This window comes from Gopherus flavomarginatus, chromosome 16, assembly GCF_025201925.1.
Source record: "Gopherus flavomarginatus isolate rGopFla2 chromosome 16, rGopFla2.mat.asm, whole genome shotgun sequence".
Classification (NCBI taxonomy): Eukaryota; Metazoa; Chordata; order Testudines; family Testudinidae; genus Gopherus; species Gopherus flavomarginatus.
This window is the reverse complement of record NC_066632.1, coordinates 9,120,430-9,139,361: the sequence shown is the minus strand read 5'-3', so window position 1 is coordinate 9,139,361 and position 18,932 is coordinate 9,120,430. Positions and strand designations below refer to the sequence as shown.

Sequence of the window (18,932 nt, the reverse complement as noted above, 5' to 3'; positions counted from 1 at the left end):
AGGGCCCTACCCGTGGGGTCTCTAACACTTGCTCCAGGCACCCTGCCCGTAGGGCCCTTACCTTAGCTAAAGAGGCCCTACCCGTGGGGGTCCTTAGCCCTAGCTCCAGAGACCCCACCCCCTGGAAACCCAAACACTAGCTCCAGGGGCCCCACCCACGCGAACACTAACCCTAGCTCAAGGGCCAAGTCCCTGGGGCCCCAAATCCAATCTCCAAGGGCCTTAGCCATGCACCCGCTAACGCTAGCTACAGGGGCTCTACGCGTGGAACCACTAACCCAATTTCCAGGGGCCCTACCAATGGGGCCCCTGTCCCTAGCTCCAGTGTCCCAACCCGTGGGACCCCTAACCCTAGGTCCATGGGCTCTACTCCTGGGGCCCCTAACCGTAGCTCCAGGCACCCCACCGCTAGGACCCCTATCCCTAGGTCCAGGGCCCACCCCTAGGACCCCTAACCCTAGCACCATGAGCCCCAGTCCTGGGGCCCCTAACCCAAACTCTAGGGTCCTTTCCTGTGGGGCCCCTAACCCTAGCTCCAGAGGCCCTACCCATGCGACCACTAACCCTAGCTATAGGGGCCTTACCCCTGTGTCCCCTAACCCTAGCTCCAGATGCCATATGCATGGGCTCCTAACCCTAGCTCCAGGGGCCTGACCCCCAGTACCCCTAACCCTAGCTCCAAGGGCCCCATCCCTATGGCTTCTAACCCTAGCTCCAGGGGCCCAACCCATGGGGATCTAACCCTAGCTACAGAGTCCTTACCCGTGGGACCCCCAAACCTAGCTCCATTGGCCCTACCCATGGGGCTCCTATCCCTAGCTTCAGGGACCCCACCCGTTGGGCCCCTAACCCTAGCTCCAAAGGCCCTACTTTTGTGACCCCTATCCCTAGCTCCAGGGAGCATACCCCTTGGGCCCCCAGTCCTAGCTCCAGGAACCGTACTCGTGGGGCCCCTATCCCTAGTGTTAGGCCTGAATAAAGATATTGCAGACAAAACCAGGTATGCCAACCTGACCAAAGTCAGGCTAACAGAGGTTTTTGGATAATTCCTGAGTGGAAAACACTGAGAAGCAGCAGCATGTCTCACAAGCGCTGGGAAAAAGTGAGATAAGCGAGAAGCTGCATTCCTGGCATAGTACCAGATATGCTGTGTTAGGGCAGCTCCTTTGAAGAACTGATAAGAGCCCTAGTTTCCCAGCCTCCTTGTTTTCACTCCCTGGTTTTGTTCGTTGTTTGTTTTTAACTCCCCTACATTTCTAACTTTAGGTATGTATGTATACTAAAGGTGTCTAGTTTCTAGTTGTTAAAAGAAGGGAGTGGGTTGCTCCAGTGAATAATTTATGACGCGACAGAACTGTCTATATAGGCTCATACTAAGATTTAAAGAGCGGGCTGGTTCTCTCGGGAGACGAGCTGCTCTATATTGATGCGTGCACTTGTCAATAAAGAGCTTTTGATCGGACCTTGCTGGTGTTGCCTGTCTCTCTCGCGGTCAGACAACTAACTTTGCCATCTGGGGGTTAGAGTCCCTGACACTAGCTCCAGGGGCTCTATCCCTGGGGCCCCTGACCCTATCTCCAGGGGCCCTACCCGTGGGGACCCTAACCCTAGCTCTATGGGACCTCCCCATGGGGCCCCTAGCCTTAGCTCCATGGGCCCTAACCGTGGGGACCTTAACCCTAGCTCCAGGAGCCCCATCTTTGGGGCTCCTAAATCTAGCTCCTGGGCTCCTGCCCGTGGGGCACCTAACCCTAGCTCCAGAGGCCCTTCCCTTAGGATCCCTAACCCAAGCTCCAGGGGCCCTATCCGTGGGGCCCCTAACCCTAGCTCCTGAGGTCCTACCTGTGGGAGCTCTAACCTTAGCTCCTGGCTTAGTGCCCATTTGACCCATAATCCTAGCTCCAGAGGACCTACCCGTGGGACCCCTAATCTTAGCTCCAGGGGCCTTACCCCTGGGGTGCCTAACCCTACCTTCAGGGGCCCTACCCGTGGGGCCTCTAACCCTAGTTCCAGGGGCCCCACTCCTGGAACCTCTATCCCTAGCTCCATGGGCCTCATCTCTGGGGCTCCAAACCCTAGCTGCATGGGCCCTACCCCTGGGTCCCCTAACTCTAGCTTCAGGGGCCCTACCAGTGGGACCCCTAACCCTAGTTCCATGGGTCCCACCCCTTGGACCCCTAACCCTTGCTCCAGAGGCCCCATTTGTGGGGATCCAAAGCCCTTCTCAAGGTGCCCTGCCCATGGGGCCGCTAACCCTAGCTCCAGGGGCCCCATCCCTAGACACTCGAACACTAGCTCCAGGCACCCCACCCCTGGGACCCCCAACCCTTGCTCCTGTGGCCCCGTCCCTGGGGCTCCTTGCCCTAGCTCCAGGGTCCCTACATGTGGGAACCCTAACCCTAGCTCCAACGGCCCTTCCTGTGGGGCCTCTAACCCTAGCTCCAAGGTCTCTTCTCGTGGGACCCTTAACCCTATCTGCAGGCCCTGTACCCCTGGGTCCCTTAACCCTAGCTTCTGAGGCCCTACCCATGGGGCCCTTTACCCTAGGTCAAGGTGCCCTATGCATGGGTCCCCCAACCCTAGCTCAAGAGGCCCTATCTCTGGGGCCCCTAAACCTAGCTCCAGGGGCCCTGCCCGTTGGACCCCCTTGCCTAGCTCCAGGGTCCCTTGAAACACTTTGGAAAATATGTTTGACTGTTCAGGCATTGGGAGCTCAGCTAAGAATGCAAATGCTTTTCAAAGACTGCGGGGACTGTGGGATCGCTGGAGTCCTCAGTCTCCCCTCCCTCCCTCCATGAACATCCACTTGATTCTTTGGCTTTCCGTTACGCTTGTCACGCAGCACTGTGCTGAGTCCCGGCTGTGGACTCTGTCTATCATAGCCTGGAGATTTTTTCAAATGCTTTGTCATTTCGTCTTCTGTAACGGAGCTCTGATAGAACAGATTTGTCTCTCCATACAGCGATCAGATCCAGTACCTCCCAGACGGTCCACGCTGGAGCTCGTTTTGGGTTTGGGACTGCATCGCCACCTGTGCTGCTCAGAGCTCCATGCTGGGCAAACAGGAAATGAAATTCAAAATTCGCGGGGCTTTTCCTGTTTACCTGGCCAGTGCATCCGAGTTCAGATTGCTTTCCAGAGCGGTCACAAGGGTGCACTGTGGGATACCGCCCGGAGACCAATACTATTGAATTGCCACCACACTAACCTTAATCCAACATGGCAACACCGATTTCCACGCTACTCCCCTCGTCGGGGAGGAGTACAGATATCAGTATTAAGAACCCTTTATACCGATATAAAGGTCTTCATTGTGTGGACGGGTGCAGGGTTAATTCGTTTTAATGCTGCTAAATTCGGTTTAAATGCGTAGTGTAGACGAGGCCTAAGAAAGCGGCTGTTTGACCTACAAACAACGACAAAGTAAAACCTGCAAGAGCAGCCTTTCAGTTCAGAGGCCTGATAATAAGATGTTACTAATAACTGATGAAAGAGTTACAAACGACTCAAAACCATACTCAGAACAAACCAAATGGGAACACAGACAACACCATTTTTCTTCGCTGCTCTTCAACCACGATATTCTCCCCATGGGGAGGTCCACCGCTCCTGGGGGTTCAGTGCCACAGTAACAGGGTGATGTGTGCAAGGGATGGAGGAAGCTGCTATTCCATCTCCCTAGTCCAAAAATCAGTTTAATAGCTAGTCCTGAGATAGAGGAAGTATCAGTTATTAAAGTCATAAGAACTAATTTAACATTGTGATTCCAGCCAATGTTAAAATGATCTAACATTCAGGTTAATAGAAACATTTCTAGTCCTCTGCATAGAACGCTCAAATGATGCAAAAATAGCAAGTTTGCTTTAAAAAGTCATTAAAGGGGTGTCATCCAGAATCTGACACTTGGTGAAACGTAAGTCTAGAACACACAACCAGTTTGGGGATTGTGCTCTGCTTCTTAACAATCTGCCCTGAGGTTGCCACTCACAGTCACAAGCTACTCCAGATGGCTGGGGCCCTCTCATGGATCAGTAACTGGTTAGCAGCTTGGAAAGAAAGAGTAGGACTAAATAGTCTTTTTTGCAGTGGAAAGGGGTAAATAAAAGGCTTCCAAAGTATGAGACGAGGCTACAGACATTAGGGCTGGTCAGTTTAGACAAGACCGTAGAGCACCAGTTCTCAATCAGGTGTCTGCCAAAAGAAACCAGGCTTGACCCACATCCCCAAGCCACCAAGCCTACCTGCCTGCATTGAAGGGGGAGAGAAAGGGCACAACAAAAAATTGCAGCATCAATGCAGAAGAGAGAACTCTTCCTCTGCCATTATCAGTAAGGGTTGCCTCACAGCCACTGACTCCCTGAACAGAAATAGCAAAAGTCCAACCACAATTCTACTTCCTTTCCACTACAAGAGACAATGGGTGGGAGCTGCTCTCTTGAGACTGTCCTGCTGCTGCCCAGGCACATGGTAGACAGAGCTGGGCCCGCAAGCCGATGGTTTTGATAGCTTGAAGGCCCAGAGGGAAAAGAGACAAGCGCTCGTGTATCAGAGAATTGCTTTGATCCATTGACCTCTGGGTTATGGGCCCAGCACGCGTCCGCTGCACCACTCTGCTGGCTCTTTACTCCCCCTGCCACCCAGCCACCTCTATCTGGATTAGTGCCTTACGAGCTCTCACGCTGGCAGGCATATGCGCCGGCTGCTAGGCAGCTGCCCTGGTCACAGGCTTTTACAGCTTCTACAGGGTAAAAAGGATCTATTTGGGGTTTGGACCCCGTTGGGAACTGGGTAGCTGAGTGACGGAGACGGGAGTACTGCTTAAACTGTTTTCAATTAAGCCTTCAGCTCGTGGGGGATGAGGTTCAGCCTTTGATCCCTGTCTGCAGCAGGCAAGCGCCTCTGGCTCAATCGGCCCCCACTCTGCCCCCACTGTATTAGCAGACTAAAACCTGGAGCAAAGGCACACGCCTTGCAACGGAACAGGAGCCGGGATCTCGAACAAATGTCAACATTTTAGTAAGATGACGTTCAAAGAAGAAAAAGGTGTACAGTACAGCATTTAGGTGTAGAAGTTTCTGGTGATCAGGGAACAATGTACAGATTACCCAGGGGGTGCGAAGTTCGGTTTAAGATCGGGTGGCGTAAGGAATACAGAATCTGCAATAGCCATGACTGGGGGTAAAAAGTTAACGTACAGACACTGAGTTAGGAGGGTATGTTGTCCATGTGAGGGCTACGTTCAGGTGTGAAGTTTAAGAAGCGGGTACGACAATGAGAATGGATTCACCCGCATTTGGTGAGTTTTAACATTCAGTGTTTTTTAATCTTTGCCACAATCTAGTTAAAGCAGGGTCGGTATGAACTCTGCCCTGCCATCTGTTGGTGATCTGTTGTAAAGGCCTTTTGGTGCTGATGTCATTTGCATGGTTACACCCACCCCAGATTGCATGAGGGGAGTGCTTGTCCAAACGGTCATTTCAGCTGCTGTAGAATCCCCCATCTCTTTGTTATTGGGGCAGGAGTAATGAAGTGTATTTTCCTGTTTAGTTTGGATCAAGGAGAGAGTAACTATACCTGGCATTTGAGGCCTGAGAGCTTGCCCCTCGCCTGGAAAGGACTCATCATTAAGGGGTATGGGTTCCAAACCCCCCCCTCTCCCCAAGTGTGTGGGAAGTAGGAATAGATGTTTGTTCTTGGTCTGATTGATTTTGTGTCTGGTGTCTAAAGACAGAGGTATTTTTGAATATCTTTAGAATTGTTGTTAGTACTGAAGTTTTTCTTCTTAAAGTTATGCTACTAGATTTCTTCTACAGTATATTTTGGTGCTGAAAGGTAAAAGGTTGCTTTGTGTGTGCTGTCATGGAGTGAAGTAACAAAGGTTGGTTGCAGAGAGGGTGCATGTGCCACAAAAGTTGTGCCTGTCCCACCCCAGCTGTGGTCCCAGAGTCCAGAATTTGCATAAACTCACCCTCTTACCTGTGACGAACAAGCTTGCCCTGCTAACTCTTCCAGCAAAACAGGCCAAAGAAAGTGTATGCAAGCCCTGTACTGCAGCCCCAGTACTATTTTCGGTACCTTCCCACAGATCTTTCACTCCACACTAGTCCAGTTCCTTGCTGTTGCTTGTCCAACCACTGCATGCATGTGCTAGACTGGACCCTGAGCTGATTCCTGACTGTTGTGCTCCATACAGCCTGGCCTGTCTGTGTCTCTGTGGTGCAATGGGTCAGCACGTTTGGCTCTTAACTGAAAGGATGGTGGTTCAAGTCCACCCAGGGACAGTGATAAGCCTGTGCTACTTCCTTGCTTTCCTGCGGGCAGGGCCGGCTTTAGGCCAATTCAACCAATTTCCCTGAATCGGGCCCCGCACCCAAGCCCTGCTGGTGCACTGTACTAGGGTGGCCCAGCTTCCCCAGGGGCCAATTTAAAGGGCCTGGGGCTCCCAGCAGGGACTGGAGCCTCAGGCTGTTTAAATTGCCACCAGAGCCCCACTGCTGGAGACTTGGGGGCTATTTAAAAAGTCTGGGGCTCCCCTTGCTTCTACTGCCCCGGCCCTTTAAACAGGCCCCGGAGCCCCGCCACTTCCCCAGAGCTCCCGCGGCTATTCAAAGGGCTGGGACGGTGGAAGCAGGGGAGCCCCAGGCCCTTTAAATAGCCCCCGAGCCCTGGGCTGCTGCTGCTACCTTGGTGGAGGAGGGGGCACTTACCCTACAGGGTAGGCTGTACCCCCTGTACCCGCACCCCTGCCCTCAGCCAGCCCCTGCTGCACCCCCTGCCCTGCCTGCACCAGCCCCGTACCCCGTGCCCTGTCTCCAGTCAACGCTTGCCGCACTCCCCTGCCTTAAGACAGCCAGTCCCACACTCCTCTGCCTCCAGGCCTGCCAACACCTGCGCACTCCCCTGAGGCCCTGCCTGAAGCCAACCAGCCCACTCCACCCCACATCCCCCTGCCTGCTGCCAGCACCTGTCAGCAGCCAGTCCCACACACCCTGCCCTGCCTGCAGCCAGCCCATTTGCAGCCAGTCCTGCACCCCCTGTCCTGTCTGCAGCCAGCCCCGCACGCCTTGCCTCCAGCCAGCCCCATGTCCACTGGTGCCCTGCAGTTCCCAGGGCAGTAACCCTGCACACACGCTGCAATGAGAGGGGCAGTGAACAGCTGTGACCAACACATGTGCACACCTTAGGGTGACCAGACAGCAACTGTGAAAAATTGGAACAGGGTGGAGGGTAATAGGATCCTATATAAGCAAAAGACCCCCCAAATCGGGACTGTCCCTATACAATTGGGACATCTGGTCACCCTAGCACACCCCCAGGGAGTGGCGGGGACCCACACATGTGAAACGGAGCTCATTTCTAGTTCAGGCCCATCTTTGGAAACCGTCCCAGTAACAGTCTCTCTCTTACACGTATCAAGTTTGCGGACAACACCAAGCTGGGAGGGGTTGTAAGTGCTTTGGAGGATTGGATTAAAATTCAAAATGATCTGGACAAACGGGAGAAATGATCTGAAGTAAATAGGATCAAATTCAGTAGAGACAAGTGCAAAGTACTCCACTTTGGAAGGAACAATCAGAGGCCAGAGAAGAGCAGAAACAAAGGAGTCACTTTGGGGGATTCTCCCTGTCATTGTCCCCAAGGCAGCTGTCTCAGGTTTACAAAGGTGTTTCATGTTCCAGTCTTTATACAGTCTCTCCTGGGAGTGTCCCTTTCATGGACTGGGCCTAGTTTTAGTTTTTGGTAGTTAACAATCTTGGTTTATTGTTCATCTAACCAGTATGTGTGGATTGAAGTGTGTTGGAAACTCTGTTTGGGATAACAAGCTGGTGCATGTCATTTACCGCTCATGAAATGACAGACTTCATATGAGCTTGAGTCGTTTAGTAGCGTGCTGGAAAGTGCAAGATGCACATTTCTGGGGGAAAGTTGGGCACTTGAGAATTTGCTGGTTTTCTCCTGAGGTGTAATTCATGAGTGGCTGTCTAACAGCACTCAATACTGTGTAGCTGGGAGTGAGTTACATGCTGGAGACTGTGTGTTAATTGGCCAAGAGGGGCTGTACTCGCAAGAAAACAGTGGAAAAGGCACCCCATGCAGGAGGACTGAGGGAACAGCTATTTAACAGTCCAGATTGTACTCTGGGTAACGTCACAGACACTCATTATGACAGAGCCTCTTACAACACAGAGAAAGTAAATCCATGTCCCAGAAATCGAAGACTCCAGACAGAGGGCAAGTGTCCCTGGCACTGCTTCTTGCTGACAGAGAGGTTCAGAGACAGTGCGAGAATTCTGGGAAAGCTGGGAACAGGAAGCATGGGCTGGCGGGGTTCGGTGGAGAAAGGGAACAGGAAGGGCAGGGATATTACTGAATCCAGGATCTCAGCAGTACTAGATGACAGGATAGCACATAGTGCAGTCCATTGGAAAACACAATCCCAACTATACATACAAAATGATGGGGTCTAAATTAGTTGTTTCCACTCAAGAGATGGATCTTGGAGTCACTGTGGATAGTTCTCTGAAAACATCCACTCAATGTGCAGCAGCAGAGAAAAAAAGTGAACAATGTAGGAAATAATTAAGAAAGTGATAGATATGACAGAATATCTCATAGATCATATTTGTAAAAACAGCAAATAAATCCATGATACACCCACACCTTGAATACTGCATGCAACTGTCACCCCATCTCAAAAATAGATATATTGGAATTGGAAAAGGTTCAGAAAAGGGCAACAAAAATGATTAGGGGTATGGGACAGTTATGCCAGACCTAACCCCCAGTTTCACTTGAGCAAACAGGAGATATTTGACACTGTGCAATACGGCTCATGTGCTCTGTTCCCAAAGTGTTCTGCAGCAGAGGAGGGTCTCTGGTATTATGTGTGTCACTGGCCTATTGGGGTGATGCTGAAACAGGACAGGGTACAGATGGCATTGTGGGGGTGGCGTGAACCTTCACTCTTCATTTCCCCTTCCAAGAACAGAAGGGAAAGGAACCCTTACCCAGCGAGGTCACAGTCTCATAGTTCTCCTGCATGACATCCCAGTAGAGGGCTCTCTGAGTGGGGTCCAGCGGAGCCCACTCTTCCCTGGTGAAATACATAGCCATCTCCTTGAAGGTCACCGGCCCCTGAAAGAGTAAGAGTCCAACACTAAGGATTTGCTGCCCCACTCACAGCCCCACTATTTGTGGCAGAGAAGAGTGAATCAAATGGAAGCTCTGGGTGGATCATAGTCAGGAGAGTCCCACTTCGACTTCGCTCAGAGTATCCAGCAAATGCCAGGGTGAGGGGATGAAGAGAGAGCCCCTTATCTCTCCCAGCATATCCATCACCCCCCTACTAGCCACTGACTGATACAGGAGATGGAGCCCCAAGCAGGGTCCAGGGAGAGCTCGCTGGTAGGATGCCCAACACCCTCCTCATTGTGAGGAGCGGGATGTGAAGGGAGAGGCAGCTCCAATAAGCCTGACTCATGGGTGTCCCCTTTATATCTCACAGCAGCTGATGGTTATTTAATGAGGTCAGGCTCCAGCACTAGGAGTCTGGTCAGTTTGACTAGCTCCATGGAGGTGGGTTATTTTCTCTCTTCACAAATTAGGGCATTTCCACCTCCAAACCTCCTGGGTCTGTTCCTAGAATCTAAGCCACTTAGTAAATAACTCCCAGCAGGTCTGCCACACCCTGGCCTTCTCCTTTTCCCACGCTGTGAATTTCCTGCCCCGCTCCAACCTCCAAACCAGACTCTGCAAACCTTCCCACCTCTGGTGTATTTGCTCTCCCTTTCCTCCAGCAGGAACCCACCAGCAACCCCCCGATAATCTCTACCTGGACTGACTCCACTGCAGCCATTTCTCTTCCCTGTCCCACGCCAGGCTGGGATGAGCTGGAGCAAAACATTCTGCAGCCTGTCTGGGGGAGAAGGGCAGTTGTGGGCGTTTCAGAACCGGTTTTAGTTAATTTCACATCACAATTCCCCCAGGCCCTTTCCCTGCAGACAGACACCCTAGATTCTGTCATGCTGGGAAATGCTCAGTCTGTTTATTACAATTTAGACCTGGCCCCTCCTGCCAGGCTAAGTCCACAGACACATTTTTCACCTCCCTTCTCTCTTCCCTCACCCCTTCTCTGAACACAAGGCTAGATAAGAGCAGAACCAAAGGAGTCACTGTGGGGGATTCCCTCAGACACTGACCCCACGGCAGCCACACCCCAGCAGGGGGAATATGGAGTCAGGAACTGGCTTTTGCTCTGTCTGATCCTTGTTTTGTTCACTGGAAAGTGGTTCTGCCCCAGGATGCAGCAATACATGTGTCTGGGTGGACTAGAGAGCTGGAAATCTCTCCCCCACATTCATTTCTCCCACTGCCCCTTTCAGTCTCTCCTTCCCCTGTCCTCTCTCCCTGCCCCTCTGGCTGGAACAGTCCCATTCCTGGGGGCTTTGCTCTCCCATGGCTGGATTTCCTCCTGGCAACCGCTAATGGGAGGAGAAATGAGGTGGTGTTGTTTGTGCAGAGTCACTTTCTTGCCAGACCCTAGGACATTCCCTGAGGTCTTTCAGTTACCTGGAGACTCTGGCTCAGAATTTAGTAGTAACAGGGCCCAGGACTGCCCTAGGGGGCTAGGACCAGCTGCAGAAAGTCATCCCCTGGGCCGGGCAGAGAAGAAGCTTTAATTAAGGTCACTTCCCAGCACAGAGCCCCACTGGGGGAGCAGCAGCTGCCAAGCCTGGTCTCCCAGATCACAATGGAGGCTGCAGCATCTGACCCAGGAAGTTGAACCCCAATATCCTGAGCAGAGAGGGACAGAGTGTTTGAGCAGCTTCCCTCCTTTAGCTCTCTGGGGAGAGCAGCTAATGGGAGCCCCTCCTCACAGGGAGAATGGCTGATCTCATTTGACCCACTGTCCATCTGGAATCACTCCTTGTCTTTCCATAGAGTGACTCTGGATTAACAACGGTCTCAATGACACCGGATTTCAGAAAGAATGAGTTCAGAACGCTGTGGAAAAGACCATCGTGTGGCAGTGCTGACTCCCTTCCCACCTCCCTCACCCTCGCAGATCTAGGACAAGGACTGGGGGCAAAAATTTTCCAAACGGAACCGAAAGTTCCTGCAGTTTTCAAAAGAGGAGAAAAGTAAATTCTGTGATTTCACACTAACAGTGTTTGCTAAGTGAACAGGAAGTTATCACAGTGACAGGGCACGTGACTGGGGAATGGACTTGGTGACCTGGTGACTAGGAGCCAGGACTCTGGTACAAGTTGACCAGAGAGAAGGATCATGTTTAGCAGCAGCCCCCAGACACCCGCTAATACCCAGAGCCAAGACCCCCCAGCCAAGGGCCCCAGACACCCTTCAGCCAGGATCCCAACACATACTCCCTGGGACGCAGCCCCCAGAGTCCCTGGCCAGGGACCCCAGATACCCCTCAAAGCCCCACCGGCCAGAGAACCCCCACCACACCATGATTGCCAGGTTGGGAATCCCAAAGGGTTCCCCCACCAAGAGCCCCCAGCAGCCAGGGACCCCCTCAAGGGACCCCCCCCCCACTGGGAACTCAGTCCCTCACTGCCTGCCTAGGAACTTCCCCACCCTCCAGAACGATCTACCCTGACATTTGCCTGGGACCCCCTCCTCTGCCCAGTGTGACCCCCTGATGCTTTACAGTGCGACTTATCACTCTGCTTCCCTGGCATGCCCTCACCTAGTGCCAGGGATCCCCTCCCCCAGCTCTGTGCACTGGGGATGGCAACAAAACCAGGAACCAGCAGGGGAAGCACAGACAGAGCACCTGGCACAGAACCAGGCTCCCTCTAACCCTCTGTCCCGCCTCCCCGAGAGACACCCACCCCCACTGTTCTGCAGCCACCAGGCCCCCAGCGATACCCACCTCCAGGACCCATAGCCTCGGGGATGGTCACATCAGAACCACCACCCTCGAAAACCCCAAACCTCCACAACCCACCAACCTGACTAGGGTACCCCCTGCCCAGCCACCTAGAGGCCTCTCCCTACCACAATGCCCCTTCAGCTGCAATCTCCCCACACAGACACCTTCCCTGCCCCTGCAAGTGTTACCTCACAGAGTGTGAGAAGTGGCTAGAAAGTTAACACCACCTCCTGCTGGCCAGTCACACAGGCAGAGGGAGCCTGGGGAGTGCTTCTTTAACAGGAGAATGGAAGGCCTGGAGGGCAAGAAAGGTCCACGGGCTGTCACTAGCAAATAATGGCCACCATGGATCCACCCCAGAGACGGCTGCATCTTAGCACATTGGGAAACAACCCATCATATTCAATTAGAAATAAAACAACTAGAGAGAAGTGGGGCAAATGTTTGGGGTATTTTATATCAATCTTTGAGACACGCAGAGAGAACCCTGTCACAAACGACATTTGATAACATGAGAGAAAACCACCAAGATCGGAGGGGATTTGATGTTGCTATTAAATAACTAGTGGAAAAGGGGGACTGTTGGACTGGATTTTATATGACTGTCCAATACATAAACAGAATGTGATGGTCCCCCCCGGCCACGGGGCAACCATTCACGTGAGCAGCTCAGAGCCCTTTGAGGAGCTGATTTAAGGGCGGGGGGGAGCTGGAAGGCTCCCTGAACAATGGAAGGGGGCCGCAGGGGGATTGGGAAATGGGATCTGGGCAGTCTCCATGGGGGATGTGCTCCTCCCTTCCTTTCCCTGCCCTGGCAGAGAACGGGAACCTCATCCCATCCCACTCCAGTGGGAGCCATGTTCTGGGGAATGACCCAGGGCAACAATTTCCCACCCAAACAAGAATAAATCGCTGCAGATAAAATGGGTGGGAAAATCCACCCCCCATCGGAGATATTTTAAATTGACATTTGAGAAGTATGGAGAGAAAAAGGGAAAAACAGAAGCAATTAGAGAGCTGATCATTGGGGGGGGGAGGAGAATCTCCCTGGATTTTATTGCCACGTGTGATAATGAGAGAAAAGGGGAAATCTGGAGAGAATGTGTGTGTGGGAGGAAGTGGCAAAAACAGGGACAGCATACAGTTAACTCACCTCCCTCCCACCCCGGGAATGTCCTGGCTGCACAGAGACAGATCTACCCCCAGTGACCTCCCCCCCCCTGCAACTCCGGCTTCTCCTCCCCCCCCGACACCTCCGCCCTCACACCAAAGGGGGGGGCTCTGCCAGCGCCTCCCCCTGAGCTCAACTCCTGCTCCTCCCCCCAGCCCGGACTGTGCCCTTTAGCCCCCCACGAACCCTGCCTCCAGCTGCCTGATCCCCCCCGACCATCAATTTCCTACTTTGCGCCCGCCCCCCCCACGCTCCCTGTTACTCCCCCGCCCCACTCCAGCCCCGACCCCAGCGCCCGGCGGAACGTTAGGGCTGGTCCGGGCAGGGGGAAGCGTAGCGGCTTCAGCGGCTGTTACTGGGCATGCGCAGTGCCCGGGAATAGCACATTGCTATGGGGAGCGATTTAATACACCGCCCCCCCCCGCCGGGCCCGGTGTCCGCCCCCCCCCACATGACGGCCAGGCCCCGGCCCCCCCATCCCAGCGGGGCGGGCGGGCGGATCCTGCTGCAGCTCCACTGGGGCCGAGGCGGCTCCAAGGCTTCTCCCAGGCTCCCTGGGGCAGACTCACTATCCCGCCCCCCAGCGCCTCTCATTCCCCGGGGGCTCCCGGTCACAATGTCCCACCGCCCTTCCCCCGCCTCCAGCTCCGGCTTCTCCCCTACCGCCCCCACCAGCCACACCAAGGGGAACCCCCGGGCCCCAGTCTCTGTCCCCACCTGGATCCCAGCGGGGCCTGGGGCAGATCCTGGCTGCAGCTGAGAACAGCGGCTCCGCTCCGGCTCGGGTAGCACCAGCGCTGCTGGCAGCACGTGGAGAACCAGGGAGCAGGTGCTCAGCCCGGACCCCGTGTCACAATGTGCCAGAGCCCCGCCCCCAGGATTTGCTCCGCCCCCGCTCTGTGCTGGAGCACCGCCCCCAGGAGCTGCCCCGCCCCCGAGCTGAGCCAGAGCCACGCCCCCAGGAGCTGCCCGCACCTGGGATGTGTCAGAGCCCCGGCCCCTGGAATTTCCCCATGTTGGGTCTCTGAGCTTTGTTCTCCTGCCGCCTTCTTCCCAGCACCCCCTGCTCCCTTCCTGTGTCTGCAAACATCCCCCCTCCCCCGGGCCGGCTGCAGTGCTCGCTGAGGCTGACTCCAGTGGCTGAAGTTGCCTCCATCTCTGCTTCACCTGGAGGGGGCGAGACAAAAAGAGGAGATGGTCCCAGGGTGTGAAACCAGAATCAGGGGGCAAGGAAAGAAGGACTGTTTGAAAAGGTGGGTTTTTTGTGGGGGGGAGGTGAGCCAGAGGGATTCAGAAGAAATTGGGCAGCAGAGGCTCAGGGAAATTGAGGGGAACCTCCTGGGTGTCTCAGTGTTCGCCAGGGTTTGTACAGCACCTTGCATAATATGGGGTCTGATCTCAGTCATGGTCTGTGCAGCACCTGGGATCCCTGATGTCTGTTTCCTGATCACAGGCTCTGGGAATGGAGAGAGGGAAACCTCAGCACCTGAAGGTTAATGCAGCCCTGTGAGCAACCCCTGCTAGGGTGATCCGACAGCAAATGTGAAAAATTGGGATGGGGGTGGGGTTAATAGGCACCTATATAAGAAAAAGACCCAAAAATCGGGACATCTAGTCATGCTAGTCCCTGCTGTTCTCATAAGGAGTCGGCTTAGAGAGGGTTTGGCTACACTTGCAGCTGTACAGCGTTGGGAGTTAAAGCTGTCTTCCTACAGCTGTTTAGGGAAAGCGCTGCAGTGTGGACACACTGACAGCTACCAGCACTCTGTCATGGCCACATTTGCAGCGCTGTTGGGAGTGGTGCAGTATGGACAGCTATCCCAGCATTCAAGTGGCTGCAATGTGCTTTTCAAAAGAGGAGGGTGGGGTGGAGTGTGACACGGAGCGTCAGGGAGACAGAGCGAGTGGATTTTTGGAGCTGACACTGTGTCAGCTCCCTGCCTAGCAAGTTCAAGCCTCCTCCCCCACCCCTCTCTCATTCACTAAATGCAAATAGCCGCCTTTGTTTTTTTCCTCACAGACCAGATAAGCCGCTGATCCAAAACAGACCCACCCCCCGTGCCCACCCGGCTGCTTCTCTCCTCAAGCAAACACCAGCTGTGGGTGTTCCAAAGGGATCCCCCTGCCTCTGCTCATTCACTGCAAACAGTAACTGTGTTTGGTTTTTAGATAAGCAGCTCCGGGAGCCTTGAGCTCACAACAAAACAAACAGAGGCATCACACCAAAACAAAGAGCGTTATCTCTACATAAAAGTATTATGGGAAGGTTCCGGAGGTCAGTGACAACAGAGTAAGATTAATCACTGTTTACACTGGCACCCCAGCGCTGCATCACCAGCTCTGTTCTCTTTATTCCTCTCGTCGAGGTGGAGCACATGCAGCACTGTAGCCAGGGAGATACAGCGCTGTATGTGCCTTGCCAGTGTGGACGGGGAGTAAGTTACAGCGCTGTAAAGCCACCACCTGCACTGTAACTCTCCAGTGTAGCCAAGGCCTGAGTTGTAGTAATAATAGCAGCCAAGAATCCGGTGGCACCTTATAGACTAACAGACGTACTGGAGCATGAGCTGTCGTGGGTGAATACCCACTTCATCAGATGCAACAATAGTCCCATATGGGCTAGTGGTCAGGATTCCTGGTTTTCACCCAGGTGGCCTGGGTTCAACTTCTGGTGTGGGACGAGTGCAGAGCTTTTGCCCAGAGTGGAGGCAGGAAATGAAAGGAACAGGAAGGGATCCTGCCAGCAGTGGAGTTAGACAGTGTAGGGAGGGGACCCCAGAAGTGGGGGTGGGGCAGTAGTTTGGGGGGAGATGAGGGAAGGATCCCAGCAGTGCGAGAAGTTGACAACCTGGAGAGCACAGGCCTGGAATGGGGACCTGGAAGAGTGAATGTGTCCCTCTAAACCCATCAACTGCAGACTAGGCAGGCTTGGAAGAATTGCGTATTTGTTGGTAAATGTCAATTTCTGTGTAAACACACAACCCAATGGCAAAATATTTCCATCAATAATCATCAAAATTGACAGATGGGCAAAGTAAGAAACATGCTACTTGAGAACTTATCATGTTGTAGGAGCAGCAGTGATCTGTATGCTCTGTATAACCTGTATGCTCAAAAGGTCTGTTAAACTCCCCCAGCTTGTGTCCTTTCCCTCTTTGAATGCCTGTGAAGTGGCTTTCCCACTCTCCTTTGTACCTCCAGTGAATGCCCTTCACCCGGCCCATCTGGACAGTGTTTCGCTGTGTTACATTCTATTGCACCTCAGGGAGACTGATCTTCATCGCACCGTCCATCGCTGCGCTGTGGGACACTTACCTTAAAGGATCCTGACATCTCCACTGCCAGGCCTGTCCTGGGAGCGTGAGTATGAGTGTGACACCCTCCCGCATCCCTTCTTTTGAACTTAGCTATCAAGCTAATAAATGTGCTGCTTTCTGCCAAACTCTGGGGGGGAGGGGCATTATTAGTCCTCTCTAAGCTTACTAACTGACCCAATTTTGGGTAACACAAGCAACATTGCTTGATCTGTTATTGTACCAAAGGGGGAGATGGTTGTCTATAAAGAAGGGTGAAGACTAAATGCCTCTGATGAGAATGGGATTTGAACCCATGCAGGCAGAGCATAATGGGGTAGCAGTCCATCACCTTAACCACTCGGTCACCTCATCTGAGCTGTCAAAAGATGGACAGGAGGAGAAATCTAAGGCCGGCAGAGATAGGGACACTAAGGAGTTTTTAAATACTAAGTGTAAGCAGGGTCTGAATGAGCTCCCCTCTCTCACCTAGTGAGGAGCTGGGGAAAGACTTCAGGAACAGACCGTGTTTGCATAGACACACCTACTCTGCCTAGCTATGCAGCATGATGGGGCTGCTTCCCCAAAATGACCAGTTTGGGATGGTCTTGGGTTACAAATCACTTTAGGATTGAGTGGAATGAAATGTTATTCTCTTTCCTGTATGAGTGAAAGGCAGCAGAACATACCTAGTCCGTCCTGATGGAGGGGTAGGTGAGTGAGGAATAGCTTTTATTGGACTGCAGAGAAGTGATTGAGGACGTCACCCTAAACCAATGGTCCCCAAACATTTCACATTGTGCCCTCTTAGCCATGGCTGTGGCCCCTCGGAAGCCATGGTCAAGAACAGGGTCTGGGAGGAGTGGGGCTGTTGCTTGCTGGGGAGAGGGGTACGGACAGGGGTAAAGGGGTCGACGCTGGGCTGGGAGCCAGAGTCTCAGGCTGAGGGTGGGGTTGGGGAAGAGCTGTGGCAGAGTGGTGCTCCCTCCCTGCCCTCTATGTGGGCTGCCTCAGGTCCTGAGGTGCCCCCATGAATGTTCCTCTGTGTCCCCCTAGGAGTCGCACCCCACATTATGGGGACCACTGAACCCTACTCGCTAAGCCGGGGCTAGTGATGCCAAACCCCCGGAAAAGGGAGAACAAGTGTGGGGGCCCCAGCACCAGAACCATGCCCCTACCTTCTGTCTGTGGCTCTACCACCTTCCACTCATGGCCCCATCCACTGTCAATTCTGTTCCACCCCTTCCACCACCAGCCCCACCCTATCACTCCTTTACCCCTGCCCCTCTGTGGCCCTGAGACCAGAGAAGCTCTGTGCCCCTGCTGCAGCCCCCAGGCTGTAGGAGGGAGTGGGAGCTCCTCCAGCCCTGCGGCTGACATAGGGGAGACTTTTCCAGGGGGACCTAACTTGGCCAGGGCCCCTGATCATGGCCCCACTGTCCCCTTGGAAGTGCAAGGTTTGGGAAGGCTGAGCCCCCTTGTCATAAACAGATAGCTAAGGTTAATGTTCTTTTACCTATAAAGGGGTAACACCAGTAACCTAAAACACCTGACCAGAGGACCAATCAGGAAACAAGACTTTTTCAAATCTGAGTGGAGGGAAGTTTGTGTGGGAGTTCTTTATTCTTTGTCTTGTGTCTGTGGCGTCTCGGCTATGAGAGTGATTTTTCTATCTCCTGCCTTTCTAATCTTCTGTTTCCAAGTTGTAAGTACAAAGATAATAAGACCATAAGTTTATATTGGTTTTTTTTTTCTGTATTTACATATGTGTAGTTGCTGGAATGTTTAAATTGTATTCTTTTTGGATAAGGCTGTTTATTCATTTTTTTCTTTTAAGCAAATAACCCTGTATTTGTCACCTTAATACAGAGAGACCATTTTTATGTCCTTTTCTTTCTTTTTATATATAGCTTTCTTTTTAAGACCTGTTGGATTTTTTCTTTAGTGGGGACTCCAGGGAATTGAGTCTGCAGCTCACCAGGGAATTGATGGGAGGAAGAAGTCAGGGGGAAAATCTCGTTGTGTTAGATTTACTAGCCTGACTTTGCAGACCCACTGGGTAAGGGGGAAGAGAGATTAGCTATCTCGGTACTTCTATTTCCAGGACTGGAAACAGGGAGGGGGGAGTCCCTCTGTTTAGATTAACGGAGCTTGCTTCTGTATATCTCTCCAGGAACCCAGGGAGGGAACATCTGGAGGGGAGGAGGGGGAAGGAAAATGGTTTATTCCCTTTTGGGGAGACCACAGTGAGCCAGGCACTGTATAAATCCCTGGCTGGTGGCAGCTTTACCAGGTCCAAGCTGGTAACTAAGCTTGGAGATTTTCATGCTAACACCCATATTTTGGACGCTAAGGTCCAAATCTGGGAAAAAATGTTATGACACCCCTCCCACCTGAGCCTCCATTACGAGCCGCCCAGGCTACCACTGCTCAGTGTGTGGCCAGTCTCTGTGTTTTCTGCTGCTCGTTCAGGGGAGCCTGGCCGGCCTTAGGGGTGGTTCCCCCCGATAGCCGCCCAGGGCTCCAGGGGTCAAAGGGCACCATGTGGCAGTGCAAAGGTGCTCACTGCTCT

At 53.1% G+C, this 18,932-nt stretch overlaps 1 long non-coding RNA gene and 1 other non-coding gene across 2 annotated transcripts; one reads left to right on the top strand and one right to left on the bottom strand.

Annotated features, from left to right (window-relative positions):
• Positions 1-6,207: 6,207 nt before the first annotated feature.
• TRNAK-CUU (transfer RNA lysine (anticodon CUU)) lies at positions 6,208-6,281 on the top strand. The gene has a single exon. It is a non-coding gene; the product is annotated as a tRNA-Lys (tRNA).
• A 2,801-nt stretch (positions 6,282-9,082) lies between these two features.
• Positions 9,083-12,189, bottom strand: LOC127035761 (uncharacterized). Its single transcript, XR_007769928.1, has 3 exons — positions 12,085-12,189; positions 9,833-9,916; positions 9,083-9,135 (listed from the first exon to the last, which is right to left on the bottom strand). It is a non-coding gene; the product is annotated as an uncharacterized LOC127035761 (long non-coding RNA).
• Between the last annotated feature and the right edge of the window lie 6,743 nt (positions 12,190-18,932).